Source organism: Babylonia areolata, chromosome 18 (genome assembly GCF_041734735.1).
Source record: "Babylonia areolata isolate BAREFJ2019XMU chromosome 18, ASM4173473v1, whole genome shotgun sequence".
Classification (NCBI taxonomy): domain Eukaryota; kingdom Metazoa; phylum Mollusca; class Gastropoda; order Neogastropoda; family Buccinidae; genus Babylonia; species Babylonia areolata.
In genome coordinates this window covers 37,172,583-37,182,582 of record NC_134893.1, presented here as the reverse complement: position 1 = coordinate 37,182,582, position 10,000 = coordinate 37,172,583, and the positions used below count along the sequence as shown (strand labels likewise).

The 10,000-nt window shown below is 43.0% G+C and overlaps 1 protein-coding gene across 5 annotated transcripts in view; it reads left to right on the top strand.

Moving 5' to 3' along the window:
- LOC143292726 (guanylate cyclase 32E-like) overlaps positions 1-10,000 on the top strand; it is a 419,658-nt gene that overhangs the window by 246,749 nt on the left and 162,909 nt on the right. The gene's annotated exons all lie outside the window — the stretch shown is intronic.

The following is a 10,000-nucleotide window of genomic DNA, read 5'->3' as shown; positions in this document are numbered from 1 at the left end:
TGATCTATTGCTTCTTGAAGTCTCTCTTCCCCCGTACCATGCCGGAATGGAACACACTGCCCCAGCAGGTTGTCACAGTCGAGTCGCTGGACTGCTTCAAGTCCAGACTCGCCTCCTGCCTGTGACACAACAGAGTAGACTCACCACCACCCACCACCCCCACTACCCTCCAACACCTCCGTTTAGGTCGCCCCCACCAGCCAGCAAGTCCACCTACCCCCACTTTTTTCCCCCACGGGTAAGTAGTATCGTAGAAGGCTAGGGCTGTGCCGGTCGGGTGTATTCCCGGGGACCGCTACGGTAGCCGGATTGGCCTAGCTGGAGATGCGAACACACCAGTAGACTGCGCCCCATCCTCCCTATCAGTTAACAGAACATCCCTCGGTAGCCCAGCTAAACTGTGCCAAACAGCAACCTCCCACAACACGACAATTTTCATCAGCATTCTGAAGTTGGTCGTTAAGTGGAAGAAGAAGGTATTGCGTCATTAATGTGTTTTCCTTGTGAATTGACCCCGGCCACAAAACCAAACCCAAGTGACGTAAAACGAAAAAAAAAAAAGCATAAAAAGAAAATGAGTGAGAGAACAGAGAGGACGGAGAACAAAGAGGTTATGGGGGATGGGGGTAGCGAGGTGGTGGTGGATCTAAAGAAGAGGACAGACGCTTTATAAGACAAAATGGGACGTTAAGAGAGACAGGGGGGACGTGGGAAAGGTAAATAAAAGGCGAAAAACAGGATGCATTCGAGACCGAGACGGAATATATAGACCACAAGGGAAGAACCGTAAATACAGTCCGAATGCACAGCAAAGCAACAGCCAAAGAGAAACTTGTGTGGAAAAGCTTTGAAAGGTAAAAGACAGTCTAAAAACCCAAGGGAGAGAAGAACACGGGAAGTTTTGCGCTGCATGCCATGATGTCTTTTCGACGATGTGACCAACTTTTTCTTTCCGTGGATTTAATTCTTGCTTCATCGAGGAATCTAACTCATTCTACCCCCACAGCTACATGCCTGCTACAACAACTCCCTTGGGCCAGCACTACATGAGACCGCTGCAGTGAAAAAACTTGGGTGGTTCACTTTTAAACAGCGAAGATCAATGGACAATTTTGACAAGCTTGGTTTTTTTGGTTGTTTTTTTTTCCGTTTTTTTTTTCCTTTATCTGGAATCCGTGAACGGTTCAGTTTTCAACATCAAGTGTACCAAGCAAGAATAGCCGAAATTAGAATAGTGTTGCGAGAATAATCGAACCTGGTCCGCAGGGGAAGTAATCATGATACGAGTTTAACTCGTACCTGGAGAAGAATGCGTTACAAGTCGAAGGGGAAATTTGCTGGAAAGGAAAGTTTGGCTGGAGTTGCAACGGTTAATCAAAGTCATGGATGAAGATTTTCCGGGTAGGGAATCTGAACGAGAGCCTGTCGTTTTCGTTTAATTATTGAATTTGTTGAATGATTAATCGATTAATTTGTTTATCAACTTCTCTATTATCTATTTACATTTATGTGGTTTAATTTTGTATATGTTTTTTTTTCGTTGCAGCGCTGTCTTCCCTGAAATGGTCTTGTACTGTCGTCTGGACAAGTGGCATATGTCATCTGTCAAAAAATGTCATGTCCTGGTCTTTTTGGACTGTCTACTGGATCAGTCGCAGAGCCCTAGGCTTTTAATTCTGGAATCAGGCTGGAACACGTCTACGTCCAGCCTGTCTTTGTTTTTTCGGGTCCACTCTTGTTCCTCTCCACCCCCCACCACCATCGTTGTGTCCGTTTAGGAAGTTTCTGTCACGTTCTCTTTTGGTTTACACTCCTGGTAAAACGAACCCCATTCAGGGGAAGCAAAAGAGTCTCGTTTCATAAGCAGCTGACTCGACTGGGCGAGCTTGATTAAATTCGTGCTAAGAAGGGCAATGACTTGGGTGTGGTTTGACGTTGGTAAAAGGGGATCTGGTGTGTGTGTGTCCAGTGAAATTTTAAACGGGGGAAAAAACTGTTTCGACTTGTGTGTGTGTGTGTGTGTGTGAGGTTGGAGAGGGGGGAGGGAGGGATGGGGGCGGGGATGAGGGATGGGAGGGGGGCGTTTTCGCAAAAAGATTGCTCACTCAAAGAAATAGTGAAGTGCGTGCTCTTTTTACTTCTGTATGTGTGTTTCTCCGATTGTGTTTGTTTTTCTGCGTCTCTTTAGCTGTCACTGTTTGACTTTTCCCTCGGCCATTCTCTCTCTCTCTCTCTCTCTCTCTCTCTCTCTCTCTCTCTCTCTCTCTCTCTCTCTCTGTGGCTGCATGTGTGCGTGTGTCTGTATGTGTGCGTGAGTGCATGTGTGTGTGCGTGCGTGTGCGTGTGGGTGGGGGGTTAGACGGCACTATCACAAACGACTTTCAGTTTCATTGTAACTGAGACCACTAGTTGCCTTCTCTCTCTCTCTCTCTCTCTCTCTCTCTCTACCTCCATAGCCTCCTCCTCCTCCTCCACACTTCCGTTCCCTCTCCCCTTTCTGTGGACAACATTACCTCGGAATCTGCTAGACTAATTCAAATGCAATGTTTTATTAACTAAAAGTGCAGCCACGACCCACTCTTTAAAATTATTTTTAAAAAAATATATATAATTTCAATGTTATACATTTTTTTTCAAAGTCCTTTTACATTGATCGTACCTCAAGTGGAATGATTTTGTTAACGTTTGTGATTAGTTTTCAACAAGCGTAAATGTGGCGTGCAACTTTTCAACCACAAGTTATGGCCAGCTCTCTCACCTTCACCCAAACAAAAGCCCGAAATAAACAAATACAAAAAAAATTTACTCCAAATATTTGTAACAAAAAATCACAGATACGATACAATAGGACACTGATACCTAACGATTAGACACCACAAAGAAGTCTGTTCGCTTTCCTCTTCAGCAGGAGGAACACTCAGTTTTATTTCCCCTTCCGTCAGCCTCGTCTATGACAGGTGTTTTTTTTTCCCCCAGTAATACTCAACTTAGAAGTGGGGGGGGGGGGGGGGGACTGGCACCACACAGTTCGTTGTCCTGTGGAAGGTGGATTCTGGTGTAGCGCTTGGGGAAAACACGTCCACCAGCGACGCTCGAGCTCCCCAGGCGGAAGACGGCCACTCAAATAGCGGGATGAAGTCGGGTCTCCACAGAGGGAGAGTGGAGCTCCCTAGGCAAAAACCTAGAATCCGCAGCTTAGTCCTTGTGAATTATCCACAATCTTGGTATGATTCAACTGCCGCCCACCATTTCGGGGCGGAAGGGGAATCACAATAGCACTACACTACATTATCATGGACAGCGACTCATTCACTCCCCTTAAATCCCATCACGGTTTACAGGTAAAGCAATATAATTGAACGGTTTTCCAGTCTCTTTTTACAAAATATTAATTCATCCAATGGCTAAAATATTCGGGTTTAACTCCAATTTAACAATTATTTCCCGAAGTAATTTTGTGAAGTAATTCACAAATCTACTGAAAATAATCCCCCAAACAAATGTAGGCTAGACCTGTATTTCACTGTTTCCACATTCAGAACTGGGAGAAATAGACCGAGTAATTCTAGCACATCAAACTGAGAATATGTGAGGTAATATGAAATTGTAAATTTAGAGTGAAAGTAATACCGAATTAGAGAACAAGAATCAAACACTCAAGCAAAAAACCACATGTCAGTTTCAGGTAAACTGGTAACGTTCCAGACTAGGAAATAACTGTCTACGACGAAAATAAGAAATTAAACACATTTAACGTCAGACAGTAAAAATTCAGGTAACCAACACGTGAAGAGTAAAACCGACTAGTAATACAGGTACGTATATTTTCAGACGGTTGTCCAACAAATACTACGATTTGCAAGGTAATTTTACCAATGCAAATAAATGAATAAATACCCTCAACGGTTTCTGAACTCCGGCCAAAATACCGGCTGAGCGTCCCTCTCTATAGGACCCTACACTTGTAGACCTGGCCAAGTGTCTTGCTCCACTGACTAACGGTGCTGGTTTTCCAAACGAAGAAAACTTCCCATAGCTCACAAATCAGAAATCTGCACGTCATGCTTTCCAGTGCAACACGTGCATTCCATAGACTTCCTCAGCTACAAGGAGCACGCGGGAGAGCTACAAGGAGAGTGGGTCTACCATAACTGGCAGCGTTCACACACACGCACACACAACCCTCCTTGTCCGTGACAGTAAATTATAACTATTATCATTATTGGCGAAACTTGAAAAACTTGATCAATCGAGACGAGATCCCGGAGCTTCTGATCTTAACTAAAGATCAAACGTAACAATTGGTGTACTGACGTCTGTTCACACGGATTTTGCGCTTTTTTTCTTAAAAAATCAAAAGGGAATAACAATTAGTTCAAGGGCGCGATGTCACGATTTTTTCCCTTTGTTTGCGATCGCGCCCAATATTAAGAGTCAAGTTCGCTTTTAAAATGGAATGTGCGTATGAATATCAAGAGTTGTTTGAAAATAGTCGACCTTCGTGAGTGGTCCTGGTCCTGTATAACCAGATCTCAAGTTCATAGCGGTTTAGCGCATTTTTTTAGAAACCAAAAGGATTTTTTTTTAAAGATAAAGGTTGTGTTGTCAAAGATTTGTTTTAGCAGTTTCACCCATGTTTTGTAACCCGTTTGGATTTTGAAATTGATTGTTCGCAGATACGTTTTGAAAAACGGTACTCCTTGATGAGAGATCTTGACAACATAATGTTCAAGGTCCTGTGTTATGACGTTGAAGATCCTAGGATTCAACACAGCAGGGGTTTTCATTTCAGCGCGAGCTTTTAAAACTCAGCAGTTCAACGTTGCAACTCCACAGCGGTTTTTTTACCATGTACATTTCAGAGAAAAAGGTAAAAAAAACAAAAACAAAAAAACCCACCCAAAACAACAACAACAACAACAAAAAAAGCACACAAGCCCCCCTCCAACCCCCTCCAAAGAAAACCCAACACACTACTATTCTGTATCCTGTGTAACTACGGTGCTTTCGTACTGAGGGGAGGACTAAATCGCGGTTTCAAGCAAATCTCAAATTCCTCAAGGGAAGGGGTCCAGTTTTACCAAACAGGGACAAACTCGCGTTGAGGGCGCGATCAAAAGAGTTCCCACCCTCCTGGGAATGGGAATGGTTTTTGTTTTCCGTAAGGGAGTGGGGGTGGGGTGGGGGTGGGAGTGGGGTGGGGTTGTGGGTTTGGATTTAGGGTGGGGGGGGGGAGGTGGAGGTGGATTGCGGGGGTCGCTTGTTTGCTGTGATAGTTCTGGCTCGCTGCTTTCACCCAGGTTTTACAAAGCGCTTGGTGTGTGGCGAGTTATCGGGTACATTTCCTGCTGAGGTGTCAAACGCGTTACTTGTGTGTGTGTGTGTGTGTGTGTGTGTCGTTTCGTCCCATTGGGGAAAGGGGCTTGATTGAAATTGTTTGAGAACGAAAATGTGACAATAATAATGATAATATATAAAAGAAGAAAAGAAAAAAGAAATATCCGAACTGTCAGACTGAGAGCGGAGAGATTTCACATAGTCATGCAGACGCAGTCGTGACTTGATCTCCTGCATGTGTAGACCTGCACCACTTCTTCTTTATTTGTTCTACTCGGTGAGGAGAAGGAGGAGTCCGCCATTGGGGCACCACCACACGGGAGAACCGTTCACCAGATTCCTCCAGGTCTGTTGCTTGTGTGTCCAAAGCCTGAACTTCTGCTCAATGGTTTTAATGTCCATCCATTCTGTAATGTTGTCAATCCATCGTGTGTGTGTGTGTGTGTGTGTGTGTGTCTTCCCCTCAATCTCTCTCTCTCACATATACATACGTGATTAAGACCCCCCCCAAAAAAAACATGAGTGTTCTTTGGGTTTTTTTTTTTTTTTTTTTTTTTTTACCTGTGTATGCATTTTAAATGTATTTCGCTGAACTATACATAATTAAAAAATATTTTGGTTGCTGCATTTAAACAAAGAAAATTAAAGCAAGTTACCAAATTGTCTTGCAAGCAATTGTCAGTGAGTGTCCCAATGCCCGAGGTATATGATATTATTTTGGGTGCAGTTGCTGTGATGTGATTTGAATAGAGTCAAAATTTCCTCGTCATTTTTTCTCTCCTATTTTGTATTTTGAAACAATTTTTGTTTTCGTAAGTGGTTTTTATTGTTGAAGGTTTTGGTCTGTCATTTTACTCGATTTCAAACTCTGACACGACCATTTTGCCAAATCGAACTGAATTTCCGCTTTCTCTGCGTTTTATTTTATCTTCACGTTTTAGTTGTTTCACGTGGGGTCCTATTTATTTGATGTTTTTGTATTCCTCACAGCGATTGAAATCGTCATCGAAATAAAGAATAAAGGAAATAAAATTCGAATTTGCTATAAGCCACCAGTAAAAAGATACGCCAAATAAATCACTGTATAATATCAAACACGCCCCAAATACGCCCCGATTCATGGTAATCAGTATTGTATTATTTTCACATACACAGCTACATGAACACAACACCAAAAGCAAATCAGGATGAACACTAAAAAGACATGATGAAAATGAGTTAAGAAAAAGAAGAGCAAAAGAGAATTATTGCCTGCGGGAAAACCACAACCACAACATCAACAAAAGACGATGACAATGTTATGCCTCTCAAAGCGAACACCAAAAATGATTTTTTTTCCTTGGAAGTAAAACTAAAAACAATTTAAAAAACAAACAAACAAACAAACCACATTTAAAGTCTCTCAATTCAGCCCACTTCTGTACAATACTTGAATGGAGGTAATAATAAACTCAAGGACAGAACTTCAAGGTGTGTGTTTTTTTTTTAAAATTGACATGAAGAGGGAAATATTTGCATGGCTCGACCATCTTCTTTGTGACCCCAGCACGGGAAGGAGAGACGCAGAGACAGAGTATTTAGCAGACCTTGATTTGTCATGTGTCTTTCATTTCTTCAGTGCCAGACATTTTGAAATATTGTGTAGAATAATAAAGCGTGAGCGTGATCCCTTTTTTTCTCATTTCTTGAGTCAGATGTATTATTATCCTTCTTTTTGTCTCTTTTCTTTTCTCTTTTTTTTATATCGATTTCGAGAAGTTCAGCAATACCACTAGCAGAAAGAGAGAGAGAGAGCCTGTCTGTCTGTCTGTCTCTCTCTCACACACACAGAGAGAGAGAGAGAGAGAGAGAGAGAGAGAGAGAGAGAGAGCAAATGACAAATCATAGAAGACAAAGAAGCAGCGACGATAGGTATACAAACACATACATACAGTCAGACAGACACACACACACGCGCGCGAACCTGCGCGATCACACACACACACACACACACACACACACACACACACACACACACACACACGACACATACACGACAGAGAGAGAGAGAGAGAGAGAGAGAGAGAGAGAGAGAGAGAGAACAGCAGCAAAGGAATGAGATTATCGCCTTAGGCAGTTCAATTAGTCTGCTTGTAACTCTTTGAGCAGTGTTTGTGTTTGTTTGTTAGTTTTCACGTCAGCCAAAGTTCAAGAATGTCTCAATTAAAAACAGATTTCCATTTACTCAGGCCGCCCGTGCACTCTGGAGTATTTGATAAAACTGATAAGATAATATCCCATCCATTAGTTCTGATACGTTTTTTGTTTAACAAAAACAACAACCGACTTTTAATCAAAATTACTTTTTACAGGTTTTTTGGAATTATCTCCTCCCACCCCCACTCTCTTTCTCTCCCTCCCTCTCTTTTTATCTGTCTGTCTGCATGTCAGTCTCTTTCTCTGTCTCTGTTTATTTCACCAAACTCCATTCTTTGTTTATCTGTTGTTGTTGTTGTTGTTGTTGGTGGTGGTGGTGGTGGTGGTGGTGTGTGTGTGTGTGTGTGTGTGTGTGTGTGTGTGTGTGTGTGTGTGTGTGTGTGTGAGAGAGAGAGAGAGAGAGAGAGAGAGAGAGAGAGAGAGAGAGACAGACAGACAGACAGAAGCTCAGAATTAGATTGTCGCCTCAGGCAGATGAAATATTAATACTGTTCGGGATATGGCGGTGGTGGTGATTTTCTCCATCCTGACCTCATCCTTTGAAGGAAGTTTTTGTTTGTTTGGTTGGTTGGTTGGTTATTTGTTTGTGTCTCTGTCCGTCTGTTTGGTTGGTTGCTTTTTTTAAAGTCGACCAAAGTTCAAGAAGAGAGAAGTTTCCAAACAGATTCCATTTTCATAGGCCCAGCGGGTTCTCAGATGTAATTAATAAAACTGATTACTTAAAAACAAAAATCCCATCTATTAGTTTCGACACAATTTTTAAGGGGGAAGGTTGTGGAGGGGGGTGGGTGCGGGGGGGAGGGGGGGGGGAGGGGGGATGGGGGGCGTGGGAGGGGGGGGGGCGTTACTCGTTTAAGATTACATTCATTTCCGCAAAAGGATTTGGCGATTTCTGCAGTTTTTTAATCTCCTGTTGTCTGTATAAATGTCTGTCTTTGTCATTCTGTTTCAGTCGCTGTCTTTATCTCACCCTCTGTTTCTGTCTCCATCTATCTCTCCCTCTCATTGTCTCAACCTGTGTATGTGTGTGTGTGTGTGTGTGTGTGTGTGTGCGTGCGCGCGTACGTGCGTGCGTGTGTGTGTGTGTTTGTGTGTGCGTGCGTGTGTATATTTGTGTGCGTGCGTGCGTGTGTGTTTGCGTGCTTGCGTGCGCGTGTGAGTGTCTGTGTGTTGTGTGTCTCTGCGTCTTTGTGTGTGGGGATTGCCTGTTTATTTATGTCTTTGTGTCTCTCTGTCTGTCTTTGTTTATCTGTTTTTCTGTCTGTATCTGTCTGTCTCTCTCTAGCCTTCCAATTGTTTATCGCTTGTAATTGGCTATGGGTACTCAATCAAGGAACGTTTTCACTTCAAAGTTGAAACCAAATCCCCCCTCCCCCCCACAACTGCCTTCCCCCACTCCCCACCCCAAATAAAATGGGTAAAAAATAACAAGAACAACAAAGAATAGAACACACACACACACACACACACACACACACACACACACACACACACACACACATTGGACGAATGCACGTAAGGAATCCTATAAATCATGTCCTATATTTCTGGGAGAATGCAGACTTCGGGGTGTTTTTTTTCTTTTTTTTTTTCTTTTTTTTTTTAACACACCACATTTAGGACTGAACAGTGTTGCAGGAGTCTATATAGGTATTTCTCCCTCGAAGGAGGGAACTGCATGCACGGTTATTAGGAGGACAGTATTATTTGCAGTTGCAGGGTAGGGGGGTGGGGGGTACGAAGGGAAATTTAATGCTCTCTCAGTAGACTGTCTACGAGAGAGAGAGAGAGAGAGAGAGAGGGGGGGGGGGGGGGGGGTGGCTTAGGGGGAGAGGCTTTTTACATTGATTTTACCGTTAATATTTTTTTTTCTTTCGAAACTTAAAAAAACCCACCCCAACCCTTTTCCATTTGGTTGTGGTGAAGTCTTTTACAGATCAAACGAAGATTACTATTCCTACTTTTCTTACTCTCTCTCCCTCTATCTGTCTGTCTGTCTCTCACTCTCTCTCTGCACGCGTGCGCGCGCGTGTGTATGTTCCATCTCTTCCTTTGTCTGTCCTATCTTGCTGTGCACACACTCTCTTTCTTTTCCTCCTGTTTAGTCCCCCCCTCTTCGCCAACTCCCTCTCCCCACATCTCTCCATCTCTCTCTCTCTCCTCTTTCTGTCTCTCCCTCTCTCTCTATCGCTTTCTCTGTCTTCCTCTCCTTCAATCACCTGTCTCTTCACACTCTCGCTCCCCAGTCTCTCCGCCTTTCTCTCTCTCTCTCTCTGTGTTTCTCTATCTGTCTCGGTCTGCATCTCTCTCTCTCTCCACACACACACACACACACAACACACACACACACACACACATATATATATATATATATATATGTGTGTGTGTGTGTGTGTGTGTGTGTGTGTGTGTGTGTGTATGATGTATATATATATATATATATATATATATATATATATATATATAT